Source organism: Falco punctatus, assembly GCF_963210335.1.
Source record: "Falco punctatus genome assembly, chromosome: 2".
In the NCBI taxonomy this organism is placed as follows: Eukaryota; Metazoa; Chordata; class Aves; order Falconiformes; family Falconidae; genus Falco; species Falco punctatus.
The window spans coordinates 2,176,503-2,197,851 of NC_137581.1; positions in this window are offsets into that span (position 1 = coordinate 2,176,503).

Sequence of the window (21,349 nt, forward strand, 5' to 3'; positions counted from 1 at the left end):
GAGACACTCAACGCTCTGCATTTATAAGTGATTGCTTGAAGACATCTCTGTCAGAATCGAGTGTGGAGATGGAGCGCACCCGCAGTCGGTTTGCAGATGACACCGAGCTGGGGGCAGTGTGACCTGCTGGGGGGCAGGGGGCTCTGCAGGGGGTCTGGGCAGGCCGGGCCGAGGGGCCGAGGCCAGTTGTATGAGGCCCAACGGGGCTGAGTGCCGGGCCCTGCCCGTGGGTCACACCAGCCCCCCACAGCGCTGCGGGCTGGGGGCAGGGGGCTGGGAACTGCCCGGCGGGGAAGGGCCTGGGGGGGCTGGTCGGCAGCCGGCTGGGCACGAGCCCCCCGTGTGCCCAGGTGGCCACGGCGGCCAGCAGCGCCCTGGCCGGTGTCAGCAGCAGCGTGGCCAGCAGGGCCAGGCAGTGCCCGTCCCCCTGTGCTGGGCCCTGGTGCGGCCGCCCCTCGAGCCCTGGGCTCAGCGTTGGGCCCCTCACCCCCAGACAGACCCGGAGGGGCTGGAGCGTGTCCAGAGCCGGGCAGGGGCTGGGGAAGGGGCTGGGGGAGCTGGGGGGGCTCAGCCCGGAGAACAGGGGGCTCAGGGGGGCCCTTCTGGCTCCCTACAGCTGCCTGGCAGGAGGCTGCAGCGAGGGGGGTCGGTCTCTGCTCCCAAGGAACCAGCGGCAGGACAGGAGGGAACGGCCTCCAGCCGCACCAGGGCAGGCTCAGGGTGGGCACGGGGAGAAATGTCTTCCCCGACAGGGTGGCCAAGCGCTGGCACAGGCTGCCCGGGGACGGGGTGCAGGCACCGTCCATGGGGGGTGTCAGAAGAAGTGTGGATGTGGCGCTTGGGGACATGGGTTAGTGATGGACTTGGCAGTGCTTGACTTAAAGGTCTTTCCCAACCTAAATGAATCTGTGATTCTATGATTCTGTGTAATCCTGCTAGCAAATACCTCTGCATATGCATATCCTCTGCAGGTAAGCCTAAGAGACCCCTCTCAGGACCGAAGCAGCAGCTGGGGCTCATCCTGGGTTGATATCTTGTCTTAGGGTCATCACCGGGAGAAGACAAGCCATACCTCCTTTTTGCAGAGAATCAGGAATTGAGATGGATCCCTATAGGGAACTGTCATCGATTCTGGGGCTGTGTCATACCAGAGGGAGAACAGCAGTGTGTGGCTGTAGTCCTGTAGCAAGTGCGGGAGGAAGGAGATGAACCTGACTCATGCACTGCTGCTTCTGCTTGCAAATGGGAGTTCACGGAGGATGCTCAGGAACTCAAAGAATTTGTCGAGGCAGGCAGCTTGGACCTGGGTTGTTAAGAAGATGGATGGGGACCATATGCTTTACTAACATCAGGGACACAGATGAGCAGGTTTGAGGCAATGGATGGCTGTCAGCTCTGTCACAGTGTCAGGCAGTCTCACGTTTGAAGGATTTCAAACCCATCCTTTATTTCCAAGTAAATAGTAACACCAGATGGGTACCCTGGCTTCCAAATCATCCACCTCCCCAGCTCTTTCTGGGTGTTCATGGACGTATTGTACAAGCTGTCCCCTTGTGAGATGACTGCAGGTGCCTTCAGACCTTTCTGATGTTTGCACAGGGTGAGGATAGGAAAGGACCTCCAGGAACAATAAGGGAAAGAAAGAAATCCGGCAAGGGAAACAACTGCAGGGACAGGAATCAGCCCAGGAACATGGGAAACAAGAAGAACCTAGATTGCTTTAGAAATTATGGAAGAAGCTTTGCCTGTGCAGAAGAAGGGGTGCTGGTGGGGAGCTAGGTGGGCTGGGGAAGTGGGCAGAGATGCTGAGAACCCGTCTGTTGTGGGATCAAAGTCTGCAGCATGGGCTGTAGGGGATAGGTGGGTGCTTGCCTTTAGATCCATTTTTTCCCTTTGAAACTATATTCCTGCTGTGGAAGGTCTCAAGGGCCGATTACTGCTATGGCTTGAATTCACTTAGACTTCACGGACTTGCTGTGCCCAGGGTGGGAAAACATGAGACCTGGAGACCTCCAAGGCAGCTGAAGAGTAGAAAATGGTGCAGCTGGTCCTGCTAGGAGAGGGAACCTATCCCAGGGAACAGACAGCTACGGAGATGGGGATGTTACCAGCACCATTCACCTCACAAGATGGCACTGGGCTACAGCGGGCTGCTGGATGAGGGAGATCTTGGGTGATTTTATGAAGAACCTTGTCACCGTGGAGAAGGAGGAACATGTGCCCCTTGCATATACCTCCAGCGTTGACTTTAGTCAACAACAACAAGCATCAGTAGCCTCTGAACAAAGTTACCACCAAGAAGTCTCATTACCTCAAATACAAGCCTTGCCATTCAGCCCCCATTAAACTACACTATGAAATGTGGCTGCCCTGATTCCCAGCAGTGCTGCATGGTGGAGCGAGCGCTGCGGGGTCTCCTAGAGCTTCCTGACATTTGATTTATCAGCCCAAAATGCTGCGTCACCATGAGCAACTTGCGGTTAATAACTGATGCAGCAGAGCACTCGGGGATGTGCAGGTGATAGGTGTCATGAATGTGCAAAATGGGACTTTGGCTCCAAGGTCAGGGCTAAGTAAGGCTGCGAGATGTACTGGGGAGCTAAAGGGCAGAGGGACAACTCCTTTGCCCTCTCTCTATTGCATTTTGCAAGATGTAGGCGGGAGTGTGACTCTGCTCAGCACAGGTTGACTCTAAGCCATGTCTCTAAGGTTGCAGCAGTTCTGCAGAACCTGCAAAACATCCAAGACAGTTTGGGGAAGGGCAGAGGGATGGAGGGAGATGACAGCTGAGAAATCACAGCGAGAAGATCAGGACTCTCAAGACACAATGGCTCCAAGACTCGTGTGGAGTGCCCAACTCACACCCCACCCTGCAGGCAGGGTGACCCCCAGCTGTGAGCTGCCTGCAGGGGTAGGAATTCATCGCACCCCAAAAGTCACCAGTCCCAGGCTTGTTTACACAGGCAGGACCCAAAGGAATGGATTTGGGCCTCAGAAAATTGAAATTAAGGTTGTAGAGTGTTCTCATTTTTTTATAGCCTTTCCCTCCCAATCTTTAATCAAATGTTTCTTCAGCTTTTTATATAGTTCCTATCAAAAAAACCCATCTGTAGAACAAAATTTCCTTCATTTCTAGTTTATTTTTTTTTTTTCTGCGAGTAGCAAAATGTTCTTGTCTGAAAAATATTTAATGAATTTTCCACTGTCGCTTGCATTTATTAGCTGTGATTTCCTATTTCTGGCAACATGCTCTGCCATTCCCATCTTCCAGAGCCCACTAAATTATTCAACCCATTTATTTCTGACTTTGGGTATTGTTCTGATCTGCCAGTATGCACTAGTCAGATGGTAATGGGGAAGCTTTTCTTCCTCAAGCTGGGGAATCAGCCCAGGCAGCACCCGATGTGAGTGCGCAGGGACACTTCTCCCCGTCGCACTGATTTTTAGCAGCTCCACTGCAAAAGTCTCTACCATGCTCAAGTCCCTCCTATGCAAGAAACTGTCCTGGAGTGGCAAGCAACGACCCTGCCCCCTCACTCTCCCTGATCCCACTACCCCATGGTCGGAGAAAGCTTATCCTGTACGCGGGGACTTACCCAAGGCATGGATATTTGTGGGAACAGGCTGGCTTTAATGACCTCCTGTATGGGAAAAGCTCCTCCAGGACAACTCTGCCTTGTGCTATGGAGAAATCCACTCTGTCTCCAGTTTCCCACAAACACAATGTCGTACCTGCTCCGAAAGTGGACTGACCTGTTAGTATTTATCTGGTGCAAGGGCAGGGGGGGTTAACGGGGAAAGCAGCCCACATGTGGGAAAACTGTATTTTCACACAGTGCCTTTCTAACATTTGTTTGCCAGAAAAGAAATATACCTCCAGGCATGAAACAAATTGGTGCTATTTATGCACCCTCCACCCATAAAGCAATCATTTCCTGCCTAAAAGCTCCGTGCTGTTGGAGAAAAGGACCTTATTATTTTGGAAAGCAGGGCTTCTGGGGGGAGATCATTATCACAGTTTAAAAGCTGGATAGAGACTTATCCATTGCTAAAAGTCTGGTATTAAATGTACTTCTGTTTACTGATATTCATGCTTTCCACCTGGCAAAAAAATCCCCCACCAAAAATCAAAACCAAAAATCTCGATTTAGTAAAGGATATTGGTATATAAAGTATAAACCCATCAAAAAGATTTTAGCTGCATGCTCCTTTTGATTGCCCAGTACCCAGCTTTTCACCAAACATACATTACTGCAAGCAGGTGACTGAGGGGGGATATGCTGAGAGAAACTGGGAAACAAGAGGTCACTGGTCCTGTTTTTCCCTAAAACAAGGAAGTCAAGAACTACGTTAATAATTGAAGATGTAATTCAGAGAAAGTGTCACCCCTTGCTTAGGGGTTTGTGGCCCCAGACCACAGAACAGTGGAGTCTTCTCTGCCAGGAGTGCCTTGCTCTCACACAGTCATTCTCTGCAGCATCTTTCCTGCCATTTGGAGATATATCAAGGTCTATTCATCTTGCACTGCTTCACAACAGCAATTAGCATGTGTCACACCTCAGCCATCCCATAACGCTGCTGCACCATTTCCCAAAGCTCTGATTTGACTACTCTGCCTCTCCAAAACACTGTGAGCTGCTCCTCCTTGGTTTAAGCCCCTTTGTTGTCTGTCTCTGCACTCCATACCATTGCTTCTCCAGCATGGGAAGACTGGCTCAGCTTGACCTGGGAGATGGCAGGCATGGATGAGTTTCTGGAGAATGTCTTTTTAGGTTGTCTTCCATTCTTTCCTTTACTTTGCTGGATAAACTTCAGTACAGCCACATCCTTGGTGTCTCCTAAGTCCCTCCTCGGCTAAGTCCCAAGCTCTGATGCCTCCTGAAGTTCTAACAGCATTTAGGTTCACAGGGTTTTATGACCAATGCTCCCACCAATGACCAAAACTGACTTTTTGTAGTTCCCCCTGGCTGAAGATGCCATTTCCATCCATCCAGGACATTAGCTGCCCATTAAAACAATACTGCTTTTCTATCCAGCATTTGCACAGCACCTGGCGATGGCATCGAGTCCCCAGGGCAGCTCCTCAGCACTGCAGCAACAGTAATAACTGCACCCTCTGTTGTCCATGGGCAGCTCATCTTGCTTGAGGCTAAACCCTGCCACAGGTGAAGAGAAGTGCATGCTATTTTGAACGCAGGAGGGCTGATTTTCTCTGCCCACAGGGCTGTTCTGCCTGGGACATGCTCAGGTCTGGCTACGGTGCAGGCCCAGCCTGGAGAGGCTCCCAGAGGTTCTGCATGGCTTTGGAGGCTTCCGTGGCCAGACCACCTGGAGATCTATGCACGAGGTCCTAGGAGGGCTACAAAACTGCACACACTCATCAGTGACTCAGATAAGTTTTTATTTTTGAACCTGAGCATCTTCTTGTGTTTGCATGATGCAATATTTGAGATAATAAATCCTCTAGGAGCAGGGTTGTACTGCAGAATACACCAGTGAATGACCAGGCTGGGTCTGGAAGCAGCAGAGCTTGTATTACCTACATTTTTCCTCTTATTTGCAGAATTCAGTCTCCTGTTACCCTGGATGAAAGAGAAGCTATTGCAATCATAATTAAATGTCACATACATTTAACAGAGTGCAAGTCTCTATTCCACAGTCCCTCTTCCATCTGGCTCCAGCACAGCTGAGATCAGACTCTTCACAGCCTGTGAAATGATATTAGGGCAGTTTCTGTTTATCACAGCCATGATTGATGCCTGCAGTCAGCTCATGATATAATGAAGGGAGTTCAGGCAGTACAATGGGGGTGTATATTTAGAAGATTAAATAGTACCTTGTGAGCCATTAAGTATCATAACATTAGCACTGAGGAGGTAAATAAGAAGCGTAACATAAGGGTTGGTGAGTCACCGTATCAGGGAGTTGCTCTCCGTTCAATAAAGTACCTATTCTTTTTTAAGAGAGAAGAGTTGGAGCTGGATGACACTTACTGTGAGCCCTTTCATACCACTGCCTTTCCTTCTGCAAGCTCTGCAGATGGCTCGAACGAGTGAGTCTTTCATTTCCCTGCACCAGATGGGGGCACAAGCTTGTGAGGGTGGCTGGTGAGTGGTTTGGCCCCCAAAGCTACAAGCTTGCCAGTGGCAATGTTCTCCAAACACTGCCAAGCCTATCTGCCAAGGGGAAGAGAGCACATCTCCACAAACAGAGCCTTCCTGGGATGCCCCATCTCCTGCTGGATGGCTGTTTGCTGATACAAGCCATCATGCCAGACAGAGATGGATGGGGGTTTCAAGCCGTATGAGAAATGGGCATCTTTTCAGTATGGGGCCAAGGAAAGTGCTATGCAGCCTGGCAGTGCCATGGGCAGCAGCTAGTTCTGGTAGGACCTATATCCAGGGATGAAAACAAGCTTGAGCGAGAAGCCCAGGGAAGTTTACCTTCTGCAGGAAGATGAAAACGATAGCAAGGAAAAAAGATTTGGCTGTTTTCATCATGGTTATTTAAGTAAGGAGTTGTGCAGCCAGGCTGACATGGTAGGACATCTCAGATGTGTGATGACCTTTTTGGCTGAAGCTCTGCTCTTCCTCATGCGTGTCCGCTTCTCTACAAGCACTTGTCTGCTGCCAGGGTGACTTGTGCAGCTGTGGCTACTTTTTTGGTTGAGACCTCTCCTAATGATGGTATCATGATTATGGTATCATGATGGCCTGCATCTTTGTTTTGGAAGTAGTGCCAAAGGCTCACACTTGGTATTGAGTCAAACATCTGCAGAAGAAAGCAGAAATGATAGCACAGCACATCAGGTGTTCAGAAGGGTATAGTGTTTTTGTGAACATCATAGGCCACCCCTGGGATCATGGCGGGGAACCACAGCCCTGTGCTTCACCCAACATCCCAGATGCATGCTGAGCCCACACTATAGATATTTCCAGGACAAAAGTGGAACCAAGCTTTACTTCATTTCTGATTTGCAGTTGCCCTGGATGGATAACAGACAAGAAGAGGAAATCTCTCAGGATCCTGAGCTTCTGCTGAGCTTGCAGCAATCCCCTTGTGTTGCCAACTCAAAGCCACCAGTGCTGGTTCAGCCCTGTGTTTGCCCGGGACCGGACACCCTCCATAGGTCCTCCCGCAGTCCTCAGAAACCTGGCATCCCCTAATCCCGGAGAGTCTCCTGGCACTTCTGTGCAACCACCTGTGTCCTTGTTCCTGCCAACAGCCTTGTTCAAAACTTGTTAGATCAGGTCTGCAATTAAGTTCAGCAGGGGCTGGTTTATGACAGGTAATCACTGGGCTGTTGCTCATAGGTAGTGACAGACCTCACCGATCACAAATAATTTTGATGTCTACCTTGCCGCATGCCAGTTTGTATCTTCATTTCAGCTGCAGTTTCCCTATTTGAGCTGACAGCAGCTCTCACCATCTGGAGAGAGGTGTGCTTCTCCTTGGACGAGCTGTTTAGCATGGAGCTGCCGGAGTATTAGCAGGCATCAGAAACTGGAAAGCGTCAGGTGTTTATTTCTCCACAAGCTGTTCTGGGATGTCTATAAATAGAAAGTGTGCTCCAAAGTGACCTGAGAGCAAAAGCATGTTAGATGTCTGTGTCTGGGTGACCTGAGAGCAAAAAGATGCTAAAGATCCATGGTTTGGTGGTCCAAGAACACAAAGCATGCTAGATGTCCATGATGGTGGCTCTCTGACTAAAATGAGGCTAATGCTGACAGCGTGGTCCAAAACCACCTGTTCAAGGGAAGTCCTTTCACTGGTTGAGGTGAGCTTTGCAACAAGTCCTTAATTTCTACGGGTGATGTTTCACAGTGAGCTTGAGCATAATGGTAGCAGTGTGTGGAGAGTAACGGGCTCTGCCTTCGGAAAATCTCCTACCCCGCCATGCCCTGGCCATGCCTCCCAGACAGTCCCTGGTCTGGTGCAGGGGTTTGGTTGGTTGCATGACCCAGTTTGGCCAGAGACCATTTTTCCAACACTGTTCGTTCAGACAAGGTCTGGGGGACAGGTCCCTGGGCAGCCCCATGGAGAGGAGAGGGGTACAGCAGAGGGCAAGTGGGATTCCACTTTTGGGGTATCAGGTTGTCTTGGATATAGCAACCTGGAGAGCCCATGCACAGAGTCTGCCTTGGAGTGTCATGGACCCAGAGGAACCTTCTGCTTGGCTCTCCACCTGGGACAAAGGCTATTGACTTGTCCAAGCCCACTGGGCTTTAGAAGAGGTCTTTGCCTTGCAAATGTCTTGGTCAGAGTGAAGATATCCCCTATAAACCACCTTGTAGCTGGAAAAAAGCAATACTGTATGTCTGCCCACCAAGAGACTGCAGAATCCAAACGTCCATGGATTTCCTCTGGGGCGGAAGACAAGGTACCGAAAGATGGAGGTGGAGACAAGGTGACCCGTTGGATCTTTGCCATCTGTGATAGGAGATGTTGCAGAGCCTATTTCCATGATAATGCTGGCTCCATCTAAATACGGCTATGTGAAAAAGCTAATCAGAAATGTTCATAATGATCTCGTGTCTGTAGGGGAATTTGGGCTCGTTCAATGAGCAACATTTCACAAATATGTTTAATTTCAACAAACAGTTGAAAAATCCCCAGAGTGGAGTGTTCTTGTAAAGTTGAAATGGAGCGGGCTCATTTTCCCTTTTGGAACTGTTTTCAGGGGTTTTAATTTAAGCATGTTATAATTAAAAAAAGTCCCAAACCAGGCCAGAGTATCATCCTCTTTAAATCAAAAGCAAAACAAGACCATTTGCCTTCGCAGGAATTTTTTTTTAAATTATTCTGAACAGGGAAAACTACAGATATATAGAATTTCATAAAATAAAATAAAACAGGCTTTGTCCACATCTGGGGTTGGGTAAGACCTGTGGGCTGGGGGATTAACTAAGTGATTTTCCAGCATCAACCATGAGACCACACAGAGATTTCCACAGTGTGGATTGCTACTCAATTCAGTGCAGAAAAGTGAATTATCCCAATCATCAGTGTCCTTCTGGCTTTATTAAAGGCATCAAACAAGGAACCAGCATTTCTGAACTACTTTGTCAGAGAGAAGAAAACCTCCTAGAGCAGGAATATCGACAGAGTTTATAAACTCTGTCCTGACCTCACCTCCTTCACATAAACTTGCTGGCTGAGTCAGGACGATAAATCTGCTGCATCTCATTCAGGAAGGGAAATGATTATCCATCCCTCCGTAATGAAAGAGATTTTATTCTGAAGCCTGCTGTGTTGGTGATTTGCAGACCTTCCACGCTATGGGAAGGGATTTACACAGCAATAATGCAGCCGTGCATCGGTGTGCGGCTGTGTGGCACTTCCATGTCCCCCAAAAGTCATCCAGATGATTGTGCATTAATGCTGGCCACGGGAAGGAGAAAAAGAAGCAGGAAGAAAGATCTCAGCTGAAATCTAGAAGCAGATGGGATAAGGATGAGGCATGGAGGGATAAAGTGCACAGCATGCTGGCTCCAGGGCTGGGAACAGGGATTTTGCACCAATACACAATGATCAAACACAAGGGCAGACAAAGGGAAGAGCAGCGGGATCTGTTTGGAGATTACCAACACTAGTTCATTGAATAAGATGGTTTTGCACCTTTTGCAAAGGTCTCTCGCAGGGCCTTTGAGGAGTGCAGCAGAAAATGGAAGATGTGCTCACTCAGCCTGGCAAAGCCGAGGTTATACACAAGGGCTTGAACCAAGGAGCTCTTCCCATGCTGGACGCAGCCTTCCTGGACTAGGGAGGCAGAAGGGTTAATTTTCTCCTTGACAGCAAGAACCAAGAGCTTATTTATGATGGACAGCAGCTTAGTGAGGCCATGTTTAAACAGCCTTATAAAGAGCAGAAGTGGTTTGAAAGCTCTGAATGGAAGCCAGTCAATTTTATTATTTTTTTTTTAAAGGCTCAGCAGGCTCTAAGCAGAGTTTGGCTTTGGTGCATGGCAGATGGCTCAGGAGATGTTTCTCTGCTCTATACATAGTAATTTTTGACCTAAATCTACTTTTGCCTCTTCTACAGAAAGCACACGTATTTTTGCCGGTATGGGAGATTTCCAGACCCCTTCCAGGCCAGGTCTTCTGGGAAAGGAGAGGGCAAAGCTCACTTCCATCGAACCCTGGCAGGACAACAGCCCATCCCAGAGACCACACCAGGTGCTCTGAGTTAGTAGGGCCAACAGCTTTCCCCTCTTGAGGACATGGGTGCAACTGGGCCAAATTCATTGCACCACTTGAACATCTTTCTCCATGTTTTGGAAGCCATTTCTAGGGTACAGTTCAAGGCTGTGGGATCAAAACAAGCTTGGAGTCTGGCTCAGCAGAAATACCTGAAGTGAAGCTGCATTGCCTCTGCATGTGCACCTCCATAGCAGTGTCAATGATGGATATGTCGTGATGCAAGAGTGCCTTTGCTTTGGCCACAGAGAAGCTCAGACCAACACCTGGCAAAATGTCTGATTAAAAGCAAGATATGTATGAAGAAGACGAATACTGGACTTCAGTGCAGCTGTATGCAAGATGAGTAAATCCATGATCTCAGGAGGAATTTTAAAACCTATTAAAATGTAATGCTTCTTTCTGCTAGCAATGCCTTTTGGGCTGGTACTGCCACGGGTTTATTTCCAGTCCTAGTTGCTCATCCATGAGGAGCCCTTAGAGATGAGACAGGATCTGAGGCCACCTTCCTCAGGCACAGATGATGTAGGGTTTATTTGAACCATCAATCCCCAGACCCCAAAGCAGGAGGGTGTTACAGGGCTACCTGCAGTGCTCCTGGCAGGAGATCAGGACCGGTGGCCAAGGCTCACCCTGCCACACCACTGCTTTGCAGCCAGCAGCTATGTGCTTCCACTCTGCAGGTTTTCATTCCCCTACTTTTGCCAGTGTTTAAAGAAGGAAGAAGAAATGAAGTCATCAGGGATTCTGTAACACAGGAATCCTTCCAATGTGCTAATGCACTTGCATTAGCGCTAATGGGCACCACCACCAGCAGGCTCTTGGGAGGAGGGAGGGTACAGAGCCGAACTGCGCTGAATTCCTCTAATGCCTCCTTAATCCAACTGTTCTTTAAAAGTGTAATGAAAAGAGCTCCTGTTTACAAATAACCAGGGTATCGCAGAGGTTTGTAGCCATCTTTGGACTGTCTCGCTCTTTGCTGAGACAACAGCCCTGGGCTGCGGGTTTGTCCTTGCATTGCATTACCAAAGCCCACCCCTAAAATCAGAAATCAGAAGTGTGTCCAGTTATATGACCAGGCTGCCTAAGCTTGGTCTGATGTACAACAACAACAACATTTGCAAAGTGCAAATCGCGCTGATGGTTACGTAACTGAATTATCCTTCCATATGCCAGACAGCAATTCTACAGTTAATTGATTTTAATCTAATCATTTGTAGCCAGCCGCTAGTTTTAATCAACCCTGCCCACCCCCAGCCCATCGTTTTGCATGAGCCATCTTTCCAGCAATTACTGTATTTAATTATATGAAAGTCTGGTTACGTTTCATTAATTCTTGTCACATTACCACAACCCTCTATTTCCACATCCAGAGTCCAGCCACCTCATCATCATCATCCATTACAGCATACAAGCAAAGGCAGATCCTGGTTCCAGTTTCATTAGATTTTGAAAGCTAATTAGCAAGATTCAGAGGAGGCAAAACATGGTTACTCACCCCTTTTCCTCTTCCTCCTCTTCCCACAGCTGGAGCAAAGCCACAGCCTGGCTCCAGCATTGAAGACCTGCTGCTTGCCTGGGGGCATCTGGTGTGGAGGCATCTGAAGCAGGGCAGAGCCCAAAGCAGTCTCTATTTTCCAATATGCTTCATTTTCCCTTGAGGAAAGGCACTTGGGACCTCCCAGGTGAGGGGGATTATCCTGTTCATGTATGCTATTCTAATTCCAGCTCTTATTAACAAGCATTAAATGCATCCTTGAGGATGGGCAAAGGGAAAGGCACAAAACCTTGTACTGGTTTGGGTGCAAACACAGCTGCGAGTCGCTGTGCAACAAGGTGGATGGTCTCTATAGGTGGTGAGTGATGGAAAGCAGGGGCAGGGGAAGAAGGAGGAAGAGGAGGGAGAGTGGGAACTGACCTCCAGGAGGATCTGAGGGCAAATTACACACCACAGACCAGGCAGCACCTGCAAGTGCAGGCAAGAGCTTGGATTTGGTGCAAGGCCGGAGAAGTGACTGTAATTGGGGTCAGTGGGATGTATTTGGCTAGCACTCAGGATGTGATCTGTGCCAGGGCAAGAGGCAAGAGAGACAAAATTCCCCGTTCAGCCTGGTTTGGCTGACTCCGGAGGCTCAGAAATGGTGGCCCAGCACATGGCCCAATTTGAATGGCCAGGGTGTCCGTGATCCATTAAGAAAAGCCAGATTTGGCCAGGAAAATCGCAAGCAGAGCCAGATTTTTAAGCAAGTGTGAAGTTCAGGGTCTCTTGGATGTTCAGAGATGTTGCTGGAGTGACGTCTGCTCCAACCTGAGCCCAGACTCAGGTCCTGACTTTGCATGATTTCAATACATTGGATTATGAAATGTGATGCCCCTCAAAAAGCAGGCACTGGATCCCAGATGCACAAGCGGCCAGTGCCTGTACAGGAGACCCCAGCCTCCTCTTCCCTCCACAGAGTTCCATACTTGTCCCTTTCCAACAGGGACACAACCCCACTGGCCGATGGGGTGGGCCAGGTAGATCACCAGAGGTCAGACCTGTCACTGCTCCTGTGGCAGGGAACCCTCTTCCTGCTCCCATCAGTGACAAATGACTAAGTGATGCTGGGATGGAGAAACAGGAATCTTCCCGAGACTGGGGTTTGAGGAACATGCAAAGGCATGGGAGGATTTTGGCTTTGGAAACGCTCTACCTACAGGCTGCCCATTTGTCTGGGTGAGTCACCCCAGACATGGGGTCCAGTTTGTTTCTATTTAAACAAAAAAATACCTAATAAAAATGAAGGATTGTTCCATGTCTAGTTGAAAACCACAGCAAGCCCTGCTATTCACGTAGGAATGTGGATATTTCCTTCTCCTAAAGCATTTTTGTGAGAATCCACCTGCTGCAGCCTGCCTGGAATTACATGTGGGGGAAAGGAGATGCCAGGGGGTGTCACAGGGGGTGTCCCTGCATCCTTCTTGCCATCCTCCTGCCGATGCTGGGGAGATGTGGGCTCTGGAAGTGTCCGGGCCATGGGGCTGGAGCATCTCTGCCCTGTCCTGTGTCTCTCCGGACATAGAAGGGCAACCCCTCAATCCAAGGAGCAAACCCAGCTCAGGGGGACAGAAACCCCACGCACCCAAAATGGGTCAGAAAAAGAAGACAATCACTCCAAATAAGGAGATGTCACATATAAATAATGTATTACCAGCAGAATTGTATAATGAGGTTTTTATGGACTACTAATAAAACAAACCGTAAAAGTCTCATTGCTGTCTGAGGTAACACAGCCAGCATGAGCAAGTAATTTTGGCTCTGGGGACAATTTTGTGTTTAATCCTTTGTCTCACCATTTAGGCCAGCTTTAGACAGATATGAATTATTGAATCCAGCCAGACCTGTCCTGCACTCCAGCTAGCCGTGATCTCAGTTGCTGAAGAGTTGTAGTAACACTGGTACAACCACAGCAACAGTACTCTCATAGGGGCTTCTGTGTGATGAGCTCATGAGCTAAATGAGAGAAAATTATATGTATCATAGAATCACAGAGTGGTTTAGTTTGGAAGGGACCTTCAAGACCACCCGGTCCCACCCCCTGTTCAACGGCAGAGCCCCCTCCCCCTAGCCCAGGCTGCTCCCAGCCCCGTCCAGCCTGGCCTTGAGCCCTGCCAGGGATGGGGCACCCACAGCTGCTCTGGGCAGCCTGGGCCAGCGCCTCGCCGCCCTCACGGGGAAGGGTTTCTTCCTCACGTCCAACCTAAATCTCCCCTCTCTCAGCTTCAAGCCATTCCTCCCTGTCCCACCGCTCCCTGCCCTTGCCCAAAGCCCCTCCCCAGCTTTCCTGTCGGCCCCTCCAGGCACTGGGAGCTGCTCTAAGGTCTCCCCGGAGCCTTCTCCTCCCCAGGCTGCACAGCCCCAGCTCTCCCAGCCTGTCCCCACAGCAGAGGGGCTCCAGCCCTCTGACCAGCTCCGTGGCCTCCGACGGGCCCGCTCCGACAGGTCCGTGTCCTTCTGATGCTGAGGACCCCCGAGCTGGACGCAGCGCTGTGGGGGGTCTCAGCAGAGGGGAGCAGAGGGGCAGAGCCCCCTCCCTCGCCCTGCCGGCCACGCTGCTGGGGATGCACCCAGGGCACGGGCGGCTTTCTGGGTGTGAGAGCACATTGCTGGGTCATGCTGAGCTATATGATAACTAGAATGATATTACAACCTTGATGCTGGTAATTGCATAGATTTTCATATCACCTCTACATGTAATATGAGCATTTTATACACATCTATGATGCTATAGATACACTTGGTATTAATTACTCATAATTTCTATGATTATCCAACATAAGGCAAAATAGAGAGTACTCCAGCTGAGAGCTGACATGGGAGGCAGACCCCCAGCCATGTGGCTGGGGCAAGGTGGGGAGCACAGAAGCATTCTTGTGTTCCAGAGGGAGCTTTCTGCACATCCAAAGGAAAATGCATTATGGTGTCTGCCAAGCCCAGGATGATCTTGATTGCTCGGAGAGGCTTGTCAGCTCTTTGTTGCAGAGAATCTGGCATGACTGGAGTGTAGAGTGTTGCAGATGATTAGTGATGGAGACTGACTGGGTATGAGGGAACATGTTTGTGCAGGAGAAAGAACCACCTATACCTCTGTGTCTTTGGAGGGTTTTGTGTTGGACAGCAGAAAGCCCCATCAGTCTCCTTCCCTGCCTTTGCCAGACCCTCAGATGTACTGAAGCCACATGAACCCATTTTTAAAGCAGAACTGCTGGGGATCCAGTGATTCTCTCCTAGCACACTGATCTCCACCGACTGTGTCCACCTCAGACTTTCAGTCTTAGGTTCTGGAGAGGTGGCCAGAGCTGGTGAGGAGCAACAAGCCCTCATCCCCATGTGCTGTAAGTCCGCGGGGCTGGATGGGTGGACAGCAGAGGGCTCTCAAGCCTTCAGCAAGAACAGTCGCCCAGCTGGGAGGATGCCCCATGTTCGCTTGGCCGCTCTGTGAAACTCATTTGGGCAGGCTGCAATGAATCAGCTGCTGGAGATAGCGATGGTGTTAATAGGAATTTACTTCTGCTGTGGAGGAAGCTTGTTCCTTGATGAAATGCTGCCCCTGTCGCTGCCAAAACAGAATGGTGTGATTAAGTACGGCCAGGTTTCCCTGCTGGCTCCACTTTTGCCTGGCTGTATTGCTAAAGCTTTTCTTGATAACTACCCGAGGAATTAAGCATCTTTTGGAGATAAAAGGGGGGTGAGGGGGTGGAGAGAAAAATAAAAAGCTCTGTTTTCTAGTGCAGAGAACCTGTCTCTGCAGAGCAGTGCTGTGGGTGATGAAGCGCTGGGAAACTCTTTGAGATCGGGCATGCTGGGTCCTCCTCTTCCCACCCCGCAGGGACTTGTCATCAATCTGCCTTTGGCACGAATCTGAGCAGGGGAAGGAGAAAACCCCCTCTCTCCAGATGGGTCGGGAAGAACCTGGAAGGTTATTTTGGTATTTTGAGTGGGAGTTGGGATGGGGGAGGATACCAGGCTGGGTTTTTCATCTTTCCCACATTCCCCATTGGAAAAAAAATGGAGTTTGCCCCCCTCCCCCCCCCCCCCCCCCCCCGCCCCCCGAGGCAGGAAGGATGTACAAAAGAAGCAGTGGTGGGTTTTCCATACCGGGCTTGGGATTGCTAACCCGCCAGGGATTCACATTGCCATTGTCATCCACATCCCTTGTGACCCTGCATCTTCACCATGCACCGGGTCCCATCTATGCAATGAGGACAAGGATACATTTGTTTGTTTTTATTTTTGAATGGCAATGGCTATTTAGGAACCCAGACCAGAATTAGGCACTGTTCTGTGCAGGCTCTGCCCCGTGAGATGCTCAGGGATGTCGGCCAGTCCCTTGAACCCACAGCACAGGCAGCACCAAGGCTCTGCCATATTCTCTGTGCACATCCCAGTCCCAGAATAAAGCTGTCCCGTGCAATGGGACTGCAGAGATCGTGTAGGTTCATGCCATTTCCCAGGGCCACATTCCCTGCCTTGGTGGGGTGAGAGTGGGAGAAGCTGAGGGTTATCTCAGCCTTTGCAAGGCTGGGAAGGAAACTGCCAATAACACCTTGCCCCTTGCCACTGCTGGCATCTATTGTGGAGATCTGCCTTTTTCATTTATGTGTAAATAAGCCCTTTTCTTTCTGACACCGAGCAGTTCTGCAAGTAACTCAGGGTAGAAGCTCATCCTGTGCCTGGGCTGACTCTGAATGTGCAGGGGGAGTTCAGAAGAACAAAAGGCTTTCAAAAAACCCTCCTGTCTGGCTAATCCCATATGACCTGACATCATCCTCAGTGTGGAGAACAAGGTGGTGAGCTTGGCTGCCTCTGAGCACACCTATTAAATTGTGTCCGCTCCGTCATGAATTATGTATCTTTACATTTCCATTTCACCACTGCCGCTTGTTTGATGAAATTCTTCTCTGTTGATAAAGATTAAGCCACCTTCTTCAAAGTACAACGTTGAAGCAGCCCTGTGTTTAATAAACCGGAGGGAGAGGGAATTGCGTTCCCGGGGCAGGGTTTGCACTGCAGCACTCCAAGTTTGCAGCATCATCCTCTGGTGCCTCCTAGAAGCTGGGAGAAGAGGCGAATGCAAACCAAGGGTGGGTACCCAAGTGTGAAAGGTTTAACAGAGGTGATGGGGTTGTTTTATACAGTATGCAATGCGTGGAGGTGGGCTGAGGGCTGGCAGACTTCATCCTGAGTCTTCCTTGTCTAAACACCAGTGCTTGATGTTGCTTGAGACGCCCTGTAGCAGCCAGCCCACTCCCCAGCAGACACACCAGGAGCAGAGAGGCTTCCCCTGAGCTACCTGCAGCCCTGCATGGTGAACAGAGGTGATGATTAGCTGCCTGCTTTCTCATCAAACCTTGCATGCAGGAGGGAAGTGATTTACTCAGATATCATAACCTGAGAGGCTGACACAAATCCCATCACCATCTCTGCCTCCATCTTGTCTTTTGTCTTTTCCCTGGGGAACAGCCCAGAGCCCTTACAAAAACCATGGCTCTGATTCAGGCAGGGGGCAAGCCTGCCTCTAAACCACCATGAGATACAGCACCGACTGCAACAGCTCATGGGTTAAACAGCTGAGATGTCATGCAGCCATTTGCAAATATTGGTCACAGTCAAATACAAACAGCAGAGCGCATGTGGACCTGCTGCTCCCTGTAGTGACACAAGCTGGGGATGGTTTGTCCTGGTTAAACACTGTCAGGAATGCAGGAAGGTGTGTGCATGTCTGGCTTGGACATATTTGTAAGGTATGTGGTGTCCTAAAAGGGGATCAAGGATGGTCCAGACGCCAGTCCTCAGGAGTTTCCCCTGGATACTTTGAGATCCCAGTGTGCAAAGGCAGGAGCATTTCTATAGCAGATACTACCAAGAAAGCTCTCTACCGGGTCAGGGGCTGGAAAGTACTCAGAGAAAGAAGAAAACAGGGTCAGAGTCAGGGAACACTAGCAAAAGCAGTAGTATTTTTGTGGAAAAAGGTGATCACTTGTGAAATTAAGAGATCAGGAGGGTTAAGTTCGTGATGTTAAAGCAGCAAGTGCATACGTCATCTGGTAGGTCAGCACTGTGCATCCTCAGAGCAGCATGCACTGGCAGGGATGGGGGTGTCCACTCACTTCTGCAAGGAGTCATGCAGTCTTTTCCATCAGCTTGGCAGCTTCCATCCCAAAAGCTTAACAGGCTTTTTCTTTGGGTTTTGTCCTAATACTCTATCTGGAGTATAAGAAGAAGCTACCACCTGCCATGAGTGGTTTTACAGAAGGTAAGAGTGGAGAAGAAACATGTAAATGAGATACAAACCAAACCAGGTTTGGCATCACCCTTCAGGGCAGCGGTAGCCCAGGAGGAGAGGACACATCTCCTGCCTCCTCATTCCCCTCAGAGCATATATTCCCAATGAACAGCCAGGGTCCACAGCAGGCTCACAACTCTGGAGGTGCAAGTGGAAGTGGGAATCTCTGGGAATGGCTGCCTTGAGCCATGTCCACACCACAGCATTAACTTCTTCAGGATAGATAATTATTCCTTCATCGAGCATGCATCTTCCCTGCTCCCCACCAGCTGAGTTCCCCTGCCTATCCCCTCTCAAGACCTCTCACACGTCGACCCAGGCCTATCTGAAATGCTCCTGCTTTATTTCTGCCTTTCTCTGATGGCATCATGACATAACTCTTTACAAAATACAACACAAACAGGAGCGATACACCCAGACAGCCCCATTCTCCATTTGACCAGTGAGCCAATATTTGCTTTGCTGTTTCATTTTCTGAGAGGAGGGAAGATTGATGGGACAGCAGGCATACAGCAGACATAACTCCCTTTGTCTGCAAAGCCCATCTTCTTCCTCTGCACAGGTGTGAGACACACGCAGTTTTTCCTGGGCTGGTTAGAGCAGAACACCCCTGCACCCCCACCTCACGAGTCTGCTGCTGACCCAATAAACCTTTCAGGGTGTCATACCCGCCTTAGGGTTATTTTCCTGCTGAAAAACAGGTTACTGAGGCTGGATTTCTCTTAACCCGGATCATTTTGTTTCCCTGGTCTAACCAGCTGCCATGAGAGGTGAGCTGCAAAGAAAGGGTGAGCAAGAAGAGCCAAGCAGAGGACAGCCTCCTAAATAACCTTTGCTTTCAGCTTAAATATTGAAGGCATAGTCCTTGCACGGTATTCATTACTAGCAAGTCATGAATCCCCAAAGCTCTCCAGGGTGTGCTATAAGTGGTTATTTTGGCTGTTCTTAGCTTTTGAGTGCCTTGCAGCCTTGCTCACACCTACTCAGCCTCCGTGGCTGCTTTCAGTCCCCAGCAAAACTTGTCCTTCACCTCTCCATGAAGCTTTTCTCTCCTGGCTGCTATTATTTGTGGACTTGCCTCCTCCTTTTTTTTTTTTTTTTTTTTTTTTTTTGTACCAGAAAGAAGCATAACTCCTTTGTACACTGTTTCTGAAGATTATAATCTGTACTAGCTTGAGCCCACAGAGTAAGAATATGGACGCCTGCATAGTTGTCAAGTGCATGGTCAGTAGTCTCATTCACATGGATAACATCTGCATGAACATATCCTCTCATATTCATCAAAGGGTAAAAGGTTTGGAATGAGGGTAGGGATTTTACAAGGACATGTGGACATGCTGTCAGATGTTTCTGTAATTGCTTGCCAGCTAGCTAGCCATTAAATCAGCCACCAAACTCTCTCTCTTCAACAAAGTATGGGCAGTTTTCCTTAATGAACCCACTAGAAGATGAGGATGCTGTGTTTCTGGTGGTGTCTCTCCCTGTCAGCATCTTGTCAAGCTATGCACAGCTCTGGTTCACCCCAGGAACTGGCTGGAGCATCTGCCCAACCCTGCCCTGAATCTCACCTGCTGTCCTAGGGCCCTCACTGGGACTGGAAATGCAGAGCCTGGAGACAGACCCAGGACCTGCCTGATGATCCTTTGCTCACGTGGGCAGGGAGACTGTGGGTGGATGGCAAACTGGAAGGAGCCTGGGGAGGGACTTTGGCAAAGCATGGGATGTGGATGCTGGAGACACACCAGGGAAAGCTATGGATTTCCATCTGTATCTTGGAGCTGGTGGTGGCCACCATAAACAACCCTGTAACAAGCATCCTGTATTCCAAAGCATAAAAGCATTTGGTGCAGCCACAACAACCCTGATGCACAAAACTGCCCTGCTTATCTCCTTCCACTGCCCCATCCTGCCAGATACCAGGCACCAAGCAATCTGAGGCCAGATCCACAGCATTTAGATCACTGTGGACAACCGCGTGGTGCAAAGGTGAGGAGCAAGCTCACCCACAGCCTCCTCACTGTGCTGTGGCTCCAACTGCAGAGCATAAGCGCCTCTTTGCCCAGCTGCACCTTGCAAGAGGGAAGGCAGGGCTGAGTCAGGCCACGGTGCTGCTGCCCAGAAGCTCAAGCAAGGACTGTCCTTGCAGCCAAGGGGCTTCTAACAGAGCTGTGCCCTGAAGGTCCTGATGCAAGTGAGGCTGCTTGGATGATTTACACTGAAGGTTATGAAGCTCTGTAGCCTCCAGAGGACCTACCCATACGGGATAGCTGGATGAATTGGCTTCCTTTATCTCTGCTTTCTTTCCCCCAGCAGTTTGTCAGTAAATCAGAGAGATGTCAGATGTTATCAGCACTTGCAACTCTTTTTTTGGCAGTGATACAGAAGTGCATAGGTGACTTTCAGAGTGCTGAAAAAAGGAAACAAGAGGTTAATAAATCTCCTTCTTAGAAGTATCCATTCTAATGTCCTTACCCCATTCCTGGACTTGCACAGAGATGTGACACCCCCTTATTCCTTGGCCACGTTGCAAAGCCCTCTTTGAGCTCCCCTCTCTTGCTGAAGGAAGGAGAGGTGAGCATGTCTTGGGAGAAGGGAATCACTCCAGGGATGAGTTATTGCAGGGGAAATCTGATCAGGCTCCCAGTTCTGACCCTCTGCTCCCTGTGCTCAGCGCAGCCCCACACTGCTTTTGATGGCACCATGTGGATGTACAGCAGCTCAGCTCCAGGGAGGTGAGGGCAGTTCCCCAGAGCAAGCCAGAATTAACCTGTCAGGGCATCTGAGACAGTAGCAGGGAAAGAGGGGAGATGGGACAGACTCTGCAGGGCCAGGAGTGATGCTGGGTACCTGGCTTAGGCAGCTGCATCCCACCTGGGGCTGGCAGTCAGCTCCCAGCGACAGATGCCCCAAACAGGAGATGTCCTCCTGCATTCCATCTGGCCTCCAGCCAATCTAGCTAGCATGGCTCATGTCCTCATCGGTCCTGTGTCCTCTCTGCCACCCCTGTATGGAGGGAAGGCTGAGATACCTCAAGGGGTCTCACATGGTTTCAGGTGCTCATATACAGGCAGCTGGGCTGAGCTAAGGGATTTAATGGCGTATATGAGTGTCTGGAGCTGTGTTGGAGATGCCCCAGGTGTGGAGGAGACCTGGAGGCAAGGAAGGATGCTACTGGCGGCTGAACTGAGTCCAGTGGAGGATTGGGTTGCTGGTGCGTAGGTGCTTACTTTAGGGTGAGCAGAATTGCTCTCCAGACTCCACCAACAGCAAAGACTACATCTGCACTGAGTATAACAGGAGGTTAGACGCTGAGCACACACACAGGCG